General features: G+C 41.6%; 1 protein-coding gene across 4 annotated transcripts in view; it reads left to right on the top strand.

The window, feature by feature from the left end:
• The window catches only part of LRCH1 (leucine rich repeats and calponin homology domain containing 1), a 157,783-nt gene that overhangs the window by 12,581 nt on the left and 124,498 nt on the right, over positions 1 to 20,704 (top strand). The window lies entirely within an intron of this gene.

Raw genomic sequence — 20,704 nt, 5'->3', positions numbered from 1 at the left:
TGTTTATATAAATCTGCTTTTCTTATAGCATATGAAACAATATCCACTATCGCATGTAAATTGAAAAAAATACCTTCTTGGGTTTTAGTTTATTGTATGTGTGAAGATGTAATAAGGCAGATAATAGCTGACATGAATTGCATTCTAGACAGGCTTGCAGCCAAGCTAGGGACTTGTTTTTGAGTATGCCACACTGAATCCTGGCATGCAAAGAGGTCATCAGGGATATTGAAGTTGACAGTTCCCTAGGAGAAGCTCTTTGGGGCTGGAGCAAGGTATTCATATTAGAAGTCTTTGGAATTCCCTGTCACTGGAGATTAGGATAAATCTGGGTATTGCTAGTTTGAGAGTGGAATGTAACTAATTTCTTTGCCTATGCTCTTTCTCCAGCAGCAGTGATCACATGATGATCTAGTGATGTTTTTCTTGGGAAAAACAAACCATAAAAATATTCCCATTTGTGATATAATTTTAAAATGAAGATTAAATGAGAGGGTCATGTCTGTTTTTTGTCAAAGGTGCTGCTTATGTAGTATATGGTACCCACACATTGCACTGATTGGTGCAATGTAAATGAGAAGAGAGCTGTTGTTTATCCACAGGATAACTGTAAATTCGTACTGGAGAGAACTGCTTTTCTTAACTAGCCTTCTTTCCCCTCTCCTACAGTTTCCTCCTAGAGCACCTCCCCTTTACTGGAGGCTCTAATCTGCTCCTAAATTATGGAAACTTCCTTGCCTGACAATCACTGAGAAAACGCCTAATTTAACTGTGTTATTCCAACAGCAATAGCAACTTCAGGGATGGCAATCACAGTAGTCAGCAAATTTCAAACTGATTTTTCTTATACAAAAGGTTCAATTCTAGTATTAGTTGCATATCTTTTTCCTTGTTAAAATCTAAAAGTGTGATTGAGCACCCAAACATTTTAGCAGATTTTGAAAGCAGCTGTGTGTGGTGAATGTGTAATGCAATGTTGTAGCTGTCTTGGTCCCAGGATACTAGAGAGACAAGGTGGATGAGGTAATATCTTTTGTTGGACCAACTTCATCTTTTATTTGACCAACTTCCTGGTCCAGTAAAGGATATTACCTTATATACCTTATCTCTTGTGAATATGTAAAACAGTAAAGCAAACTCACTGTCCCCAAACAATGTGATTGAAAATTAAGAATCCATAAAGTCTGATTCTGGAAAAGGATGTAAAACACTTCTTACATTCTAACACAAGATTAAGACTTTTCAACATTTTACACTATAAATCTATTCTGTGTTAACGGGCATTCCTGAATGTGGTAAAATTGTTTTTGATTTAGTTATATTTCTGTGTACAGCTTGCATCTTTCCTATTCAGAGTGTGGAAAACAATCCACTACATCTCTAAACTTGTGTTTTTGGGAGCTCTGTATGCATTGGTATGACTTCCTGTGACAGGATGTCCACCCCACCAAGGACTGAAGGGTAAATTAGGCAAATTAAACTACAGACTGCACCTGGAGGAAAGCCAGTGAGTACTAAAGCCTAATTGCTGATGAAGTCCAGCTGGGGGAGGAGCTGGGCTGGGTTTATAAAGACAGGAAGTTGGCCCCAAAAAGGGGCTCTGGGGAAAATAGTCTGCAGTCATTTCCTGGGAGAAGGGAAGTATATTTGGTGGCTACAGTGAAAAGTTACTCCTTTTGAGGAGGGAATTTGGGTTTGTAAACATAGAGAGGGGAGGAGCCAGAAGGTAAAGCTAAGAAGTAGGAAGGAGTCCAAGGGAAGTGCAACATGGTCTGGGAGAAAGCAGGCCACTGTTCCTAGAGATAGAGTCCCTGGACTAGAACTTGGATTAGAATGTGGGTCCAGGTTCCCCTACCAGCCACTGGAGGAATGGCATGGTCAGTGCAGTGAAGGGAAGACTACCATTGTTGTAAGAAGGAACTTTAATCCCCTGGAAGGGGAGGACTATAGTGACCTGGCCAGAGGGCAGAGTCACAAAGAAGGAGCCCTCTGGGTCCCAGCAAAAAAGAGAGACCACGGGGTGAGGAACTGACACAAGGGGGCATCAGACCTGGAACCAGCTAATCCTCAGAGCAACTAGAAGGAGGGGCTCCAGCTGTGAGTGGACCCTAGGACAACATCCTTTTAGGGTGTCTTTTTTTTTTTTTTTTTTGGACTGACTCCTTAATGCAACCATTTCATAATATAAAGCACTTATGGTAGAATTTAAATAGAGCTGTCTGTCTTCTGGTTTTATACTGCCACCTATCATTGCAATATCTGAGCATTGTTATGTTGAAATCAACAGTAGTAACAGAGTTCATTACGTTTTTGGATCTACTTCTTTTTCAAGGTAAAAACTCCACTTGGGCTATTAATTGATTTTTTTGTTACAGACTTATTTTATTTTTAATTTTTTTGGGTTGAGGGTATACCTTTCTCCTTTTTTCAGCTTTCATCTGCTATTTATGTATGATGGCTAGAACATCAGGAATACTTAAAAAAATTATGTGTCCTTTAACAAAAGAAACACTATGCTTGTTAAAAAAAAGTTGCACCACAAACAATATAATTTTCATCTGAGTAATTTATCAAATTCCAAAGATTTGCTTTTGTTATTGTAAAATAGCTCATTTTTGTATCAATTTTTAACTTTTTTCCATCCTGGCTAATATAAGGTGGAGGAACATTCCAGGTCTTTTGATCATCATTTTTACTATGACTTAAGTTGTCTGTAAATAAATCCAAAAATCATCTGTGTTTTGAAAGATTTGTTTTCTACCGTACAAGTCAATGTTCCCACAATGTGACTTCCTATATTTATCACTATCACCAGACTATCTTTATCAGTACCATCTTGGCTGAATGCAAATTTTGAGACTTCATAAATAAGTAGATTCATAGACAATTTACTCTTTGTTCCTACTATGTTGAACTGAAAGATGAAAATGTAGCAAGGATTTTTTTCAGAAATATTTGTCTGCAGAATTATATATATGGTTTCATACACTGTATTACAGACTGCCTGGCTCTGCCTGTTTGTCGATTTTGTTATATTGGCACCTGTAACTATAGCATCTGAGCAACTCGTGAAAAGTAATTAAAAACAATTCTGTCTTTTCCTCTGTGTGCGCACGCAATGTTCTTCTTTAGTTCTGAGTATGATGAATTTAGCATCCATTCTTCTTCTTCTGGGAAACCATTCCATAGTCCCTGACTAGTTCCTATGAAAATCCTATCTTGTGCTAAGTAGCATCAGAAGTCTCCCCTTAGTCAACACTTTTATTGCCCCCATGGAATGTAATTTGTGGGATATCAATATCATGGAGGAAGTGTCTCTTTCAGGTAGCTAAAGCCAGTCTCATTAAGGACTTTGAATATCAATACTAGAGACCTTTAATTGGACCTTGTATTCATGAAGGAGCCAGTGTAGGTCTCAGTCTTTCTTGTGGTTAGCTTCAGCCAGCCGTCCTTCCAGGTGGTAGTTTCAGTGGTGCATTCAGAGAACTGGGAGATAGTTTGATAGAATAAGAAATGTAGAGCTGGGTGTTGTCTGTATGTATAATTTGGGCACTTCAGCCTGTGTTGTCTCACTAGCTGCCTCAACATCTTAATAAAAATGTTAAGCAGGATGGGGCAGAAGTCTGAGCTTTGTGGGCCTCTGCTGGTGAGGGCTTTGAAGATGGGATGCTCTCAGTGCATTAACCTGCTACTAGAGCTAACTAACCCAACACTGAAGTAGTACATCTGTTAACTCCCTTATAAAAAAGGATTGCTTATTAATGAATGTGAAAGTTAAGGAGTCCTCTCATGCCCTACGTGGGAAAAAATTGTCTTAATGGTCAGTAAACTCTGTGAGCTTCATATTAAAAATTTCTAAATATCGTCCAGTGGCAGGTTGCTCGGGTCTTCTAGTCTACTGATTCCAGGCAATCTAAAGGAGGAAATACCAAGGTTTTAAAGGGCATTTGTATGAAGCAGTTCTTACCCACATTCCTTAGTCAGCACAGCTCCCTCAGTAGCCATGCTTCCATGGGCTCTCTGCCAGCAATTGCCCCAAACCATCTGGCACTAATTCCTCTCAAGTGGGAAGATAATGTGTAACAGGTCAATATTGATGCTGCAGATTCCTCGCAGGTGCATGGAGAGATGGCTCTGTAGAGTGGACACCTATCTTAGCTTTTCTCCCTTCCCAGCTAGCCCAGACTTGTCTAATAGTTCTTTTGGGCAGCTTCCATGGGCTCCCAGGGAATGGAAGCATGCCATGTAGCCAGTCCCCTGATATTTTCAGTGGCATCAGGACCTAGGTGACCTAAATCAGGATTTAGCTAGGTGTCCTAGGACATCATGTTATCTGTAATATTATTTTTGGTTGTAGTGTACGGCCTGACAGGAAATGCAGAACATGTATTGGTTATACTTGCTTTGGCTATTCTTGTTGGGGTTTACAGGGCAGTATGCAGTAGAAAAAAAGCAGCATGTTTATCAGTTTTTAATTGATGACATAAAGAAATATGGCACATGAAGTGGGGTTTAAGGTCAGGAAGTTTAAGGTCAGGAAGTATATAAAACAGTATATCAGGGTCTTGGTAAAACACAAATAAAACTTCAGTGTGTGCCTGTTGCTTTAAATAGCTAGATTTTGGCAGCTCAGTATTTGCAAATACCTAGGAAATACCTCAATAATGAACTAAGATGATCTAGTTATATTATCTAAGGCAAAATTGGACAGTTTTTCAGCATAACTAACGTAGAGCAATACTTTCTGTAGGATTGCTAATTTAGCAGAATTCAGTATATTGATTGGCTTCCTGCACTAATTGTTATAAATGGAGATGATTTGCACCAGATTTTGAAAATTATTATATGAAATAAGTGGTTCACAAAATGAGTTGGGTGTAGTTGAGTTTGACTCTGCATATGTTTTTAGCACTTCTCCCTATCCCTCACTTAAAAATAAAGTTTCATTGTTATGTATTAATGAATGCTAGTGTAACGTACTGGCTTTGTGTGTGAGATCAGGACTCCCTCTAGCGGCTGGCTCCAGTGACTGATTATACAGTCCACACTTTTCAGAGCTCAGTTTTCTTTTGCTCAAATGGAAGAAGCCTGTGTTTTTGATGTTGAGGTCCTGGGTTAGATCCCTGCTGGTCGCTGTTGTGGTTTGTTACATTGGTGAGTGGTAAATTGGGTTAATCAATATAAAGCTCAGCTTCACTGGGAAATTAGTATTAAACTGTCAAAATATCACTGGTTAACTGAGTCACTCACCCTGGTCATCCACATGAAAGGATGTTGGATGGCAGCAGATGGAACAAGGAGGAGTGAAATAGCTCATTTTCTATTTCAAGGGCCAGGGAGAGAGTTACTGAGTTTTTAACAGGCTAGTTCATAACATTATTGGGGGAGTGATGCAAAAATATTGTATTATTTCGTTTGAAATGTGCTCCATCAGTGGTATGGTTTTAAATTAACTGTTACAGTGAGATTAATATTTTCAAAGTTAATTCTTATATTAACTGTAATATGGGGGGAGGGAGGGGTGTAAAAGAAGAATATGGTAAGTGACCACAATACAAAAAAGTGATCTTTAAGAAGTGTGCATGAGTTAGCTGTTATATTGTCTTATTTATGTGACCCTGTCCAAACCCTAATTCATATAGCTAGCTTTCTGAGATGTTGGCCCTGTCTAACAGTTCTGTAAGTCAACTTCACATATTTGGGCACAGTACAAACAATACATTACAGTGTTGTCAATTAATATCCGTACCTCAATTGGCACATGGGATTGCACCATTGATGCTTATCTTTCAGAGATCAGTGCTGGGACCCAAGCATCCTTAGTATGCCCTTTAAAAAAAAAATCAAACTTTTTTGGTCTGTATTTGTAACTGTTGCTTCAAAATTAAAAATTTTCTCCTATGAAATCAGAAGTATATTATCATCAAGCCTGCAGGAATGCAGCACATTTTATACATCTTATTCTCTTGGTCCTCCAGTATTCGTTATTTTGTTCAATAGACATTATTACACATTTTTGTTTAGTTTTTCATGACCATGGCATCACTGGCTAAGTGCCATGATAGCTAGTTGCCATTCATTTTGTAGGACACTATACAGACATAGTTGACTCCCTAACTCTCTCACAGAGACAGGAGATAGTTGCAGAGACTGAGACAAAGCATACAGCAACATTAGATTACAGCAGCATCAGTACTTTTACAATTATATGACTAGTTAAATACATTATCCAAAAAACTTGATTCTGTCATCAGTGGAATCTCACAAGCCTGATCTTCAAGTTACACAGCTTGTCTTAAAAGTTATGCCATACCAATACTTTCCCAAAGAATGTGTAATGTTTGTTTAGGGGATGATAATATTCTGTACAGTTTGGAAACAAAATTGGACATGGGTATAGGATGGAATGAAGCAGTTCTCCACAGAAGAAAATTTCCTGCTAATGATTAAAAAATGGAAAGTTATAGTGGAAAGCTGATCACTTGCTTGCCTTGTCAGGAAAAGAACTGATGGGATATGACAATTCACTAATTAATTATTATTCAAACCTATATAAACTTGTTTTTATCTCCTCCAATATATCCTATGATAAGTATCAAATGTTGAGTCACTAATTTGTCACATTACGCAAACAAAAATAATCCTATAGCAGCACTTTGATAATCATACAGGAAAAATTTAATGTTAGAATTCTTAACGCAAGATTAGCTCTTTTGCCAGATAACAGTTTTATTTTGTCTCACTGTAATGGAAATAAAGTTTACATTTATATAAGTTCTTTAGCAGCTAACTTGAATGAGGTTTTATCTAATGGCGGTTTATTTGTATTGCAGTTGCACCCAAAAACCTTAATCAGGGTTAGTACTCAATTGCAATATTATACAAACACATAAGTAGATTCAGTCCCTGACCTGAAGACTGTCTCTGTCTGTCTGTCTGTCTCTCTCTATTATAGTAGCAATACTTGGACCAAGAACACATTGTGCTAGGCACTATTCAGATACATAACAAAAAGAGCCCTAAGATTTTTACTTTATTTTCTAACCTACACTAGTTATTTTCTTTTTATTAAAATGAGAGTCCTGTGGCACCTTAAAGACTAACAGATTTATTTGGACATAAGCTTTTGTGGGCAGAAACCCACTTTCTTTTTATTGTTTTATTTTTGTTTGTTTATTTATGTTGTTCATTTATTTTTATAGTATAGCCAAGGAAGTATGTTTCAGGTACTTTATTAGATTCTTGTCCAGTTTTCAGCTTAGTATGCTACTTTTTCTCATCATAAACATTATCATTGCTATAAAATTAAACTGACTGTTTAACGATAAAGATTTCACGTAGTATTTTTCTAGATTGATTTGCTTATTTTTTTGCGTTTCATTACTTTATTTTGGAGATTTAGCAAACTGGTTTTTGGCAGGTGAAAGAGAGACTTTTTGAAGCCAGAAGCCATTTGAAAATCTCTTAGTATCAGTTATGATGAATTAATCTTGTACATCAATTAAAAAGCTTAAGAAGCTGCTTCAGGATTATTTTTTTCTTTTTTAAACCATTGTATATTTATATACATATAGCTTATTTTATAATAACTGCTGAAGTGGTCAGCTCAGATAAAGACTATATGTATGGTCTTGGTAATTATTAAATATATTTCTTTACTTTGGCAGCCATTGAATGAACCACAAATCATGGAACAATTTGTATTTATTTTTCACTTTTTGACATCTCATGCCTGGTAATCCTTGCAATATTTCAGCTGGTTGTGCACAACTGCCTCTCTTCTTACCCCTTCCCATTAATGAAAGCTTGGATCCAGTAACTTTTTTTTTATTTTCATTCACCTGGAGACCCAGTCTTCTAACCTCTTTCTGGACTTCCACCAACTAAAGAGTGGGTCTTCAGATCACTGAGAGAAGGTGTTGACAGGGTAGTGATATTTTGGAAGCAAGCGGGGCTTGGGTGTTGTGGACGGAGAAGAAGTTTGCAAACTGAATGTGCAGTATCAAAAAAACTAACAGAATGTTGGGAATCATTAGGTAAGGGGATAGATAATAAAACAGAAAATATCATATTGCCGCTTTATAAATTCATGGTACGCCCACATCTTGAATACTGCGTGCAGATCTGGTCACCCCATTTCAAAAATAATATATTGGAATTGGAAAAGGTACAGAAAAGGGCAAATAAAATGATTAGGGGAATGGAACAGCTTCCATATGAGAAGAGATTAATAAAACTGAGATTTTTCAGCTTTGAAAAGAGATAACTAAGGGGGGAAATGATAGAGGGCTATAAAGTCATGACTGGTGTGGAGAAAGTAAATAAGGAAGTGTTATTTACTCATAACATAAGAACTAAGGGTCGCCAAATGAAATTAATAGGCAGCAAGTTTAAAACGAACAAAAGGAAGTGTTTCTTCACACAATGCACAGTCAGCCTGTGGAACTCTTTACCAGAGGTGGTTGTAAAGGCCAAGACTATAACAGGGTTAAAAAAAGAACTAGATAAGTTCATGGAGAATAGGTTCATCAATGGCTACTAGCCAGGGTGGGCAGGGATGCAAAACCATGCTCTGAAGTGTCCCTAGCCTCTGTTTGCCAGAAGCTGGGAATGGGTGACAGGGGATGGGATCACTTGATTACCTCTTCTGTTCAATCCCTCTGAAGCTCCTGGCATTGGTCACTGTCGGAAGACAGGATACTGGACTAGGTGGACCCTTCGTTAGACCCAATATGTCTGTTCTTCTGTTCTGTTGATTCCTTATTTCATTTTTTATACAGAAAAGCTATTTTTGCTTAGAGAATTTAAAGCTTTTTTAAAAAAAATTACATTTTTTGCAGAAGTTTTCTGAGAAGTTTGTCAACTGAGGCATGAACAAAAAGACAAGTGTGCTATAACATTTTTATTGGCATTTATTTGAGGTGCCATGCAAATTCATTTGAGGCTTAGCCACTCATGGGTAGTGAAATCCTCTATTTAAGCCAGAATCCTATATTCCAGGCCAAGAAAAACTTTATTAAGAGACTACATCATCATCATGGAATCTACATTTATAGATTAACTGAAGGATATAATAATAAAATAAAAACTGGTAGCAGAGTAAAACTAAATAAAAAAGTAGCAGTTTGCAGGAGTTTCTACACAGCCTCAGGTATTAAAACCTGTATGTTCGAGGTAGAGTGTTTAACTTGTCTATATTATTCCTTTATTCTTCCCACGTTCAGTGTTCAAGAGATGGGATTTTTTAATTTTCACAGAGAATGGAGGACTTTGTTTAATACTGTATCAAACTGATACAATATATAAAAGAGCAAATATAAATTCTGTAAATATTTCACTGTGGTGTAACAGCGGCCAGTCACAACTATAAATTAGTGGACCCCGTCATCTAGTGACTTAACTCTCTGCATCAGATACATAGCCACAATTGGGGCTAGAAGGGACATGTGGTCTGTAGGCAGGAGCTGTGCCTGATGAACCAAAGGTCATACCTTTCTTTATCCACCACAGTAAGTTTGCTAAACTACTTTAATGTGACAGTTGCCTTTGCTTGTCTACTTTGGGACTTGAACCTGGTCTCCAAGTCAAGACTGCTGTCAGCTAAGCCTGCTGACATCAGTAACGTTTCCATCACTTTTCCTGTCATTGTATGCTTGTTTTTGTTGGAGGTAAACAACAATAAAAATCATACACCTTAGCAATTAAGCAAATGTTACAATTACCTGATGATGATCACCCAACAGCATGAAATATTCATGTGCAGAAGAGAATCTTACTAGCCAACAAGTCCAAGTAATAAAAAAGTTCCTTTAATCCTGGCAGAAACATACCCTCCACCTTTCCCCAAATCCTGCCTGGTTTTGTTTGTAGACATGCAAACAAGGAAAGCAGAATGTTAAAGTGCCAGTTGAGCAGCACACTTCATAAAAGGAAAGGAATTTCAGAATTTGTGGTGACAAGTTTAATTGCTATTGCAACTGTCAACATATTTTCTGAAGAAGGCCTGTATGTATAATACATTTGTTTTGTGTTTTCTCCTTTTTGTGTGTGTGTGTGTGTGTGTGTGTGTGTGTGTGTGTACACTTACATGTGTGATTTAGTCCTTTCTTTTGTGTTGTGTTCATTTAGCTGACAACAAAAGACATAAAACAGAAAATGTTGAACAATCTTATCCTTCAGTTGTCACAACAGAAGTGTATAATGAATTATTTTATGTTCTCTGTTTTATACATAATTCACCATATACCTAATTATTCCAAGTACAACAGGAAAGCTTTTGTTTAATTCTGTTGTCATCTGTGTTAGTATGAAGAGCATTTTTTAGATTAATCTTTGTTCTCAGGAACTTTAACATAGCTAAATCCATATAGAAAATAACATTAATCAACAGGGTAATTTCACTCCTAGAAAGTCTGAAATGTGCAGTAAGAATTTCTTAGCATTTACCAGAGTTACAATGTTTAGTTTATGGACTAATGAAAAAAATATTAAAAGGAGACAGTTACTCTCTTCATACTAGCAAATTAAATACAAAAATTAACCTACATTTTACTAAGGTTATTTTGAAATTAATGTCATGATTGTTTTTTCCAAAAGTTAATTACAGTTGATCAGTATGCATGATTAAATAGCCTCAAATAATCAGTTAACTTGTCAACATCCAGTTGTCTTGCATGGCTAAAACTTATGTAAATTAAGTGTATATAAATTAAAATTAATTCTTAACACTGTGATACTCAGTGGTTCAGTAGCCAAATTAGGGATCAACATTACCCAAAGGAACCATAGTAGGTTTCATTTACTATAGTACTATTCATATTTAAACAGTATGAAAGGGAAATGTTTAGTTTTTTTATGAATATTATTCTCACAGCAAATAAGTTAAAAACTTAGTGCAAGTTGACAATTTATTTGCTTAATAACATAATAAAAGCATCTTGATTTGTTAGTAACTTAGATTGGTTAATGATAAAATCACAGTGCTTTAATATCATGCTGCAAAGAGCTGAAGGAAACACATTAAAGAGCCACCTGTGGCTCAAGAACTGCAGTCTGAGTATCACTGTCTTAACATATTAAACAGCAAGGGCATAATGGTTGAGTTTAACATTCTTCTTTGAGTGCTTGCTCATGTTGTTTCCAAGCAGGTGTGCGCGTGCTGTGTGCACAGTTGTCAGAAGGTTTTTCCCCCAGTGGTACTTGTCGGGTCGGTGTAGGCACCCCCTGGAGTAGTGCCTCTATGGTGCTGTATATAGGAGCCCGCCGACCCGCCGCCTCTCCAGTTCCTTCTTACCACCCGTGATGGTCATTGGAGCTTTGGTCTTCTTGCTTCTCCAAGCTTTCCCCGTTGTCCTTAGCGGTTCCTGTAAATAGTTAGAAAGTTAGAGTTAGTCTGTGTAGTCATATAGCTATAGATAAGTGTTAAGTAACGGGGAGGGGTTTCCCTGTTTCTGGGACTCCCCTACCAGGGCCTCGGGGTATGCCTTGGGCCCAAGGCTTCAAACCCTGCGGATCCTGCCACAAGTCTATGCCGAAAGGCGACCCGCACAACTCTTGCTTGAAGTGTTTGGGAGAGTCGCACCAAACAGATCATTGCAGGATCTGTAAAAGTTTTCGCCCGAGGAGCCATAAGGAGAGGAGTGCGCACCTAAAGCAGATCTTCATGGAGGCAGCTCTTTGGCTGCAACCCCTGGACCCAGCGTGTCGGTGTGCAGTGCTCCGGCATCAGAGGCCCAGTGCCAAAGATATCCTTGGCACAGAGGGAGCCTCGGCACCGACATTCACTGATGGCAAAGACTGTTCGGTGCTGATTCCATTCACCGGTGTCCCGTAAGAAGCACAGGGTGGACAGGGGGCACTCACCTAAGGTGTAGCCCATGGACAAAGGTGCTGGCCCATTGCGCCCACAGGCGTGTTTGGTGCAAAAGTTGCTGGGACCATCGGCGGCAGTTCCGCAGTGAGTGCTTATGAGTCTGGTGAGTGTGGGTTCCCCGGTGAAGGAGAGCGAGGGGGAAGGAGCTGGACCTCCCCTCCACGCCGAATACATTTGAGGTGGTGTGGCACCTGATTGCCATGATGGCACAGCAGTCCCCCATCTCGGGAGTGAAGGTGCCAGACCAAGACCTCCGGCACAACTAGCCATGGCGCCGTCTAGAGGCAAGCCTCCAATGATGCAGCGCAGGTTGCCTTCGCCTAGGCATTGGTCGCTGTCTCCTAGACACCAATCACTGTCATCCCAGCACCAATCAACTTTCCCGTGACACCGATCATCCGTACCTCAACACCGGTCAGCCACATCTGGGCACCGGGCACTATCCCCTCAGCACCGATTGCCCTCGCCTAGGCACCGATCGCTCTCGCCTCAGCACTGGTCACCTCGGCATTGATCACCAGCACCACTCAAAGGCTATACAGCTACCTCAGCACCACTGTGGTCCCCGCAGTCTGAGTCCAGGTCATTGGACTCAGAGGTAGACTCCGGTACCTCGACGAGACACGGGTTGGAGGGACGATACTATCAGGTGGGTAGAGAGCAAGCACCCCCACACTGGACCTTGACCTATGACGTGGCAGGTGTCTGAGCAATGGCCCTTCTGGACCCCATGGGCATATCACCAAGCCCAAGGATCCCAGCCCAGGGGACCTTATTTGATTGCCTCAGAGAGCCATGCGGCTGGCACCCCGGAACACAGCTCCATGCCACGCAGCACTGAAGCCAGTGGGTGCAGAAAGGCGTTGCTGCCAAGGACAGTTGATGCAGCCTGCGGTGCCGAAGAGGAGGTAGATTTGGGTACCGAGGTGGCACCCGACACCTGTAGGGAGGTCCCAGATACGGAGGACCCGATGGACCAGGACATTCCCGAGGTGGAGGAGGGATCAAGGGCCTCATCGTCTTCCTCCCCTGACAAAGCAGTAGCGGGGACATCGACCATCATGCTACTCATGGACAATAGGGCTCACCAGGAGCTCTTGCAAAGGGTGGCCCAAAACCTGGGTCTACAGGTGGGGGAGGTTTGTGAGCGTATAGACCCAGTGGTGGACATTTTGGCTCCAGAAGGCCCCTCGAGAGTAGCCCTGCCTCTGATTAAAATGGTGCAGTCCATGACAAAGACACTGTGGCAGACACTGGCCTCTATCCCACCTACAGCAAAAGGGATAGAGAGGAAATATTTTGCCCTTTCCAAAGGGTATGAGTACCTTTTTACCCACCTTCAGCCTGGTTTGCTTGTCGTGTCTGCGATGAACGAAAAGAAAAGGCAGGGGCAGCAGGGCCCGACACCAAAGGTGAAGGAGCCTAAGAGACTAGACCTGTTCGAAGGAAGGTCTACTCCACTGGGGGCCTGCAGCTGAGAATCGCCAACCAACAGGCGATCCTCAGCAGATATAACTTCAACTTGTGGGACATGATGGTGAAGTTTAAAGACTACCTTCCGGCCGAGTCCAGAACAGAGTTTGGAGCCATGGTGGAGGAGGGAAAAGCTGTAGCCAGGAAATCAGTACAAGCTGCACTAGATGCTTCAGACTCCGCAGCATGGACTATGGCTTCAGGACTGGCCATGAGAAGTTCCTGACTGCAGGTGTCAGGCCTCCCGCCTGAAGTCCAGTCCACCATTCAGGACTTTCCTTTCTAAGGAGCGGGGCTATTTTCAGAACTAACAGACTCCCAGCTCCACAGCCTCAAGGACTCTAGGGCGACCCTGAAATCCTTGGGGCTGCATACGCCCTCTACGCAGAGGGAGCACTTTGAGCCCCAGTCTGGGCAAAGATTTTAGTCTCATCATCCTCAGCAGGACTTTTCCAGGAGAAGGGGCAGGAGCAATAGGCGCAGGATGCCCCAGCCGCCCAACCCTGGCAAAGGCACAGGGAAGCAGCCGCCAGGGCCAAAACAAAACTTTTGAAGGTGCGCCCAAGGGCAACACTCCAGGACAGTTACCAGATGCTGCTCCCCCTTTCCACAACAGATTATCCCATTTCTACTGTGCCTGGGTCTGAATAACATCGGACAGATAGGTGTTGTGCATGGTAGAAATGGGATACTCCCTCCAATTTTGTTCTACCCCCCCCCATCCCAGTCCTACTTCAGGGACCCCTCCCATGAGCAACTTTTCATAGGAGAGGTGCAGGAACTGCTTCGCACTGGAGTGGTAGAAGAGGTCCCTCAGGAGCTAAGGGGAAAGGGGTTTTACTCTAGATATTTCCTAATCTTGAAGGCAAAAGGGGGGCTCAGGCCTGTTTTCGATCTGCGGAATCTCAACAAGTTTGTAAGGAAGTGGAAATTCTGCATGCTCTCCCTAGCCTTGATCATTTCCTCTCTGGATCCAGGGGACTGGTATGCCACCCTCGACCTAAAAATACTTACTTCCATATCTCAATAATACCTTCCCACAGGAGGTTTCTCAGGTTCATAGTAGGACACAACCAGAGTCTTTACGAAATGCATGGCCGTGGTTGCTGCATCCCTGAGGAGACACTGTGTCGAGATATACCCATGTCTGGACGATTGGCTAGTCAAGGGCCACTCCAAGGAGCAGGTGGAAGCACACATCGCTGTAATATGGGCGACATTCCTCAACCTTGGTCCGCAGCTAAACGTGAGCAAGTCAACCCTAGTGTCCATGCAAAAATAGAATTTATAGGGGCGATTCTGGGTTCAGTTCAGGCCTGAGCTCTGCTGCCAGAGTCTCATTTCCAGATTGTGGGCTCCATAATAAGGACCCTCAGTAACTTTCCTACTATGACAGCTCGAAGTTGCCCAACGCTTCTAGGCCACAAGGCCTCCTGCACATATGTGGTCCAGCATGTGAGGCTGCGACTCAGCCCTCTCTAGTTGTGGCTGGCATTGGTCTACTGACTCCACAGAGACAATCTGGACAGAGTGGTCTCTCTCCCACCACAGACTGTAGAGTCTCTTCAGTGGTGGCACAACCCCTATCGTGTGCCCAGGGGTCCCATTTGCCAGGCCGCAACTGTCGCTGGTGCCGGTGCCGGATGCTTCAGTTTTGGAATGGGGAGAGTGCCTCAGTGAATGGAGGACTCAAGGCCTTGGGTCCCCAGAGGAGCTGTCGCTCCACATAAATGTCAGAGCTACGAGCAGTCAGATTAGCTTGTTGGGCGTTCCAGTCTCACCTGACAGGCAAAGAGGTGTCAGTATTTGACAGACAACACCATGGCGATGTTTTATATGAACAGACGGGGGAACACGTTCCTCTCCCCTGTGCCGGAAAGCCATCAAACTCTGGGACTTTTGCATTGCCTATTCCATAAACTTGGAAGCATCCTACCTCCCCAGTGCCCAGAACGAGCTGGCAGATGATCTCAGCTGCTCCTTCAACACCCATGAGTGGTCTCTGCGCGGATATCTTGACAACTATTTTCCAGAGGTGGGGGTTTCCCCAAGTGGACCTATTCATGACACAGTCCAACAGGAAGTGCCACCAGTTTTTCTCCTACTGGGAGCACAGCCCGGGTTCCATGGTAGATGCGTTCCTCCTTTCCTGGGTTCACCACCTGCTCTACGCGTTCCCGCTGTTTCCTCTTGTCGACTAGGTCCTGAAAATCAGGAGAGATGGGGCTTCAGTTGTTCTTATAGCCCCAGCGAGGCCGAAGCAACACTGGTACACAACGCTGCTGCAGCTATTCATAGACACCCCGATCATTCTGCTGCTGGTCCCAGACCTGATCGCACAGAACCATGGTCATCTGTGTCACCCCAGCCTAGAGTCGCTTCATCTCATGGTGTGGAAGCTGAGTGGTTGAACCCGAGCAAGGCAGAGTGGTTGAAGCAGGTGTAAGAGGTTCTCCTTGGTAGTAGGAAGTCATCCACCAGAGCGGCATATTTGGCTAAATGGAAGAGGTTCTCAGTATGGTCGGTACAAAAAGGCACTCCTCCAATGTCGGCTCTGCTGCCTCTTATACTAGTCTACTAACTGCACCTAAAGAAGTTAGGTTTGGCGGTTGCATCCGTGAAGGTGCACTTGGTGGCTATTTCCGCCTTTCACCCAGGAGAAAGGAACCATTTGATATTTGCCAACCCTATGGTGTCCTGTTTCTTCAAAGGCTTAGAAAGACTTTACCATCCTGTACCTGTCCAATCCTGGCATGGGACCTTAACCTGGTACTCAATAAGTTAATGGGCCCCCCTTTCAAGCCCTTAGCTTCGTGTTCTCTGTTGTACCTATCATGGAAGGTAGCCTTCCTCGTCACTATCACCTCAGGAAGGAGAGTGTCTGAACTCAAGGCATTGACCTCAGAGCCCCCGTATACAGTATTTCATAAGGACAAGGTGCAGCTGCGCCTGCACCTGACTTTCCTGCCCAAGGTGGTCTCTCAATTTCACACGAGTCAGGAGATTTTCTTGCCAGTGTTCTTTCCAAAGCCGCATGCCAGGAGCAGGGAATGTAGTCTCCACTTCTTGGATGTCAGACGGGTGCTGGCTTTTTATATAGAGAGAACTAAACCCTTTCATAAATCGAATCAGCTCTTCATCACTGTAGCAGAAAGGATGGAAGGTCTTCCAGTATCCTCTCAGAGGATTTCATCCTGGTTTGCCTTGTGTATAAGAGTGTGTTACGAGCTAGCCAAAATGCGAGCCCTGGTTCTCGCAGTGCATTCCATGAGGGCTGAGGCCTCATCAGCGGCATTCCTGGCTCAAATTCCCATGCAGGAAATCTGTAGGGCTGCAACCTTGTCTTCTATACACACATTTACTTTGCATTATGCCATTACCCAGCATGCCAGGGTCAATGCGGCATTTGGTAGAGCAGTGTTCCAGTCGGCAATCTCATGAGCTCCGACCCCTTCTCCTTTGGTCTGTTTTTGGAAATCAGCTGCTTGGAATCGACATAAGCAAGCACTAGAAGAATTAAAAACGGTTACTTAGCTTCTGTAGCTGTTTGTTCTTTGAGATGTGTTGCTCATGTCCATTCCAAGACCCACCCGCCTACCCCTCTTTTTTTTTTTGGAGTCGATCGGCAAGAAGGAACTAGAGAGGCGGCAGGTCAGCGGGACCCTATATACAGCACCACAGAGGCGCCACTCTGGGTGGCACCTACACCAACCCTATGGGTCCTGCCAGGGGAAAAACCTTCTGACAACTGTGCACGTGGTGCGCGTACACCTGCTTGGAATGGACATGAGCAACACATCTCGAAGAACAACAGTTGCAGAAGGTAAGTAACTATTTTTTTTATCTGCTTAAGTTGTTACAACTTTCTATGGACTGTCCTCCAAATTTGAAATGTCTGGTTTTCCTGCCTGGAACATATAAGGAAACAAGCAACAGAGGGCTCTTTTGTTCCTGCTGTTTCACATGCAAATCTGTGATAAATAGCAGGTGGAGGGGGAGAATTTTTATTCACACTTTTCTTGCCTGTTGGATGGTTTTTGTTTCCCCCACACTGTGTGCAAATAAATCACATTTCTAAATAGAGACAGAGCCTCAAATGACTTATACAGGCCATCTCAAGACAGCACAAGTGCAGGTCTATACCACACCACCACTTATTTTGTGTTTGCCACATTTTCTTTAGAAAGGTTATTTTAGAAATTTTGTTTTGCTTATTTTATACTTTTTTGGTTCTACTTTATCACTCCAGCTGTAAATTTGGTTTGCTCTAGTGACCATGAGTTACATGCTCTGTTTCTGCTATATGAAATTTGAAAATTTGAGCTTATTATGCAAGTAATCCCCTTGATTTTCATGGTTGCAGAAATAAAGAAGTTACATAATGGTTGTCATGACTACATGATATAGGTAATCTAAGTACATTTTTAAAATGCATTGTTTGGTGGATCTCAATTGAGTCAGGAAATTTCATTTTAAAATATATTGTCCTGGGTAGTTTCCTCATCAGTAAGAGAGATTCTTCTGGCAAATTGCGTCTTCAATAAAACTTGTGCTGATAAATTTCATGTGTTAAAATATTAATAGTATAATATTACGCATATCAGTGATTTAAGGCCTGAAATTCAGAGATATATCAAGCTGCAAATTGTGAGAGTCTTCACAGAAAGGAGTTTTAGGTCCTGTAACAGCTAGGTAAACAAGCTGACCACAAATGGCTGCTGAGTTTTGATAAACTGACTTTTCTCTTACATGGTGCTCTATAGTTCATGTGTATCAATGTCCCCATGTATTCCATGATTCTGCAGACACATAATTAGCTATGAAATTCACTCCTTGCTGCAGAATTGTTTATCAGAATGTTAGCTTTAATTAAAATAATATTTCTAGCCCTTATGATTGTGGAGATTACATTGGAAACAGTTACAAATCTTTTGTGGGTGCAGAGACTGAATTGCTACGTTCATCTTACTTCAGAGGCTTGTGGACTCCAAAATTCTATGGCTGTAGCAGTTGGCTCTTTTCTAACATCCACAATTCTGTTATTTGGAGATAGTACTTGGTTTCAACTAGGTACCCTACATTCTGCTTGCTGCCTCCCTGCGTAGTTAGGACCGTCTTGCAGCTGCCTCTGGCTCTCCAGCTTTTCATACAAGAGTTAATTAGATTACAGCGCATGTTCCCTGCACTGTACACTGCACAGGGTAAGAGAGTCGGATTGGAGGCAAGAAGCTAGGCTGACCAGATAGGCTGGCTGGAGAAGAATGGAGCAACTGAGGCCTGAGGGCCTGCTGATATAGGATGCAAGCTCCACTGTCCCTGGCACATGGAGGGAAGCAGGTTTTGTGCTGGGCCACTTGAACAATATTGTGGGAGCTGAGGCTCAGGTAACGGACCCAGCTCACCTGGAGAGCATAGCCAAAAAAAAAAAAAAAAAAAAAATCCTCCTCAAATAATCACTTGAAAATAATGGACACATTTTATGTCAATGAGCCATAGTTTCCAAAAAAAAAGAATATTAGAGTATTAGCTAATATATCATCCAAATAAGGGATCTATGGTTGTCTATAAACAACAATCTTGAGTTTCTCTATGTAATTGGTAGTGTGAAATTCATTTGAATGATAGAAGGGTGCTTAAATGGGGGAGATGGTTTTGTTCATGCAGTTGTTTAGCACTTAGACCTAAATGAGGGAAAACATTTAAAATAGAAAATATAGTGTGCTGAAATTAAACCTAGGAATATAACTGAACTTTCAGCAACCAGAAGACTTGGTTAGGGGGTTGGATAATCAAGTTTGATCTTCTTAAATTGTGAAGAAGTTAAATAGCCTTATACAAAAGATGATCAGTGTGTACTCTGAAAACATGCTGAAAAAATAATAAACTCAAAGTCAGAAGTAAAATCTGGTACTTGGAAGACTTGTGGTTACTCACTTCAGAAATAGGAACTTCTTTATTTGAGGGGTTTAAGTGCAGTAGATATTCCGCTGTGTAGGAGGGGGTATATTTGCCATACTATTAGTACTGAAGAATGAATGCTCTGAATTATGAGCAGCTGCAATCTTGCTGCTGTTCTACTTGTATCTTTCATTTTCTGTGAGGTACCAGAATTTGAAGCATATATTTAGAGCCCTGCAAATCTGGGATATCCGTGGATATCTGCATCCATGGATGCGAATGTGGTTGTATTGTTTACCATCTTTACAGATCAGATGCGGCTCCAACATTTTGTGTCCATTTTGTGATATAGTGATTTGTGATATAGTGTGATATAATGTGGATGTGGGTGCGGATGTGGATACATATAAAAAGTGGAGTGAGAATTGCGAGTTGGATACAAGTTTATCATGGATGCGGATCCAAATTTTTGTATCCACATAGGGCTCAACATATGCTGTTATCAAAATGTAGTGGAAAAAGTCCATTTGTTCTAGTCTTGATGGTGATGGTAGTTTTATCCACACTGTTCGGTGAAGCGGGTTGTCACGTGAAGTGCTGCTCCCTTTTGTTTAACTAATGTTGCTGCACACATGCATTAATCAGTACTTTATGAACTGGGCACATCAAAATTTTGACATCGCTTTATGTATTTAAAGAGACTGTCAGGTTTGATAGGAATTAAGCTACTTTTATTCCTAAATTGTTTTCCAACTATGTATTCTTTGTGTATACTTAAAACAAGAAACAAAACAAAAAACTACTAAGCTAAAATTGTTTGCTCTTCAAGTAAGAGCAAAGGAAGTGTATAATTGGCAGTCCAGTTGGACTTCAAATAAGTTAATGATAATATTTTTATTAATTAGGATTGCAGTAGTGCTATAGGTTCCTATCAAGGATCTGGGCCCCATTATGGTATATGTTATACACTCGCATAGGAAGACAGTCCTTTCCTGGGAGAGCTTTAACATCTTTACCTGTGGTATTATGTTACAATCATTGTTTAAAAATTAGGAATCAAGATTTAGTTTGAAAGGATATGTAAACGAATGAACTCAAATAGATGACCAGGTCTGTAATGGACATATTTTCTTATCCAAGATTTGCAAGAAAAATAGAATATTCCTAGTTATTAGCTTTTCAGGAAACTACAGTTCTGAGAATGCATATAGAGCCTAAGATCAATATTCTTAATACCACCCTAATCTTATCTATTTCAGTTTCACATTTGATGTGTAATGATTGGCACACTGTCATTTACAAACATAAGGTCTCATCTTGCAATCAGATCCATACAGGCAGATCTTTACATCTGGGCAGAGCCCCACTGACTCCAATAGAGCTCTGCCTGGGCACAAGGGTCCACTTATGGGCATCTGCTTGCAGGTTTGGGGGTATATAGGGTAGTGAACAAGTTGGGAA

The sequence above is a fragment of the Emydura macquarii genome, unplaced genomic scaffold, assembly GCF_026122565.2.
Source record: "Emydura macquarii macquarii isolate MOO-44397 ecotype Brisbane River unplaced genomic scaffold, CSIRO-AGI_Emac_v2 contig_2473, whole genome shotgun sequence".
NCBI lineage: Eukaryota > Metazoa > Chordata > Testudines > Chelidae > Emydura > Emydura macquarii.
This window is presented reverse-complemented; position numbering and strand designations above follow the sequence as displayed.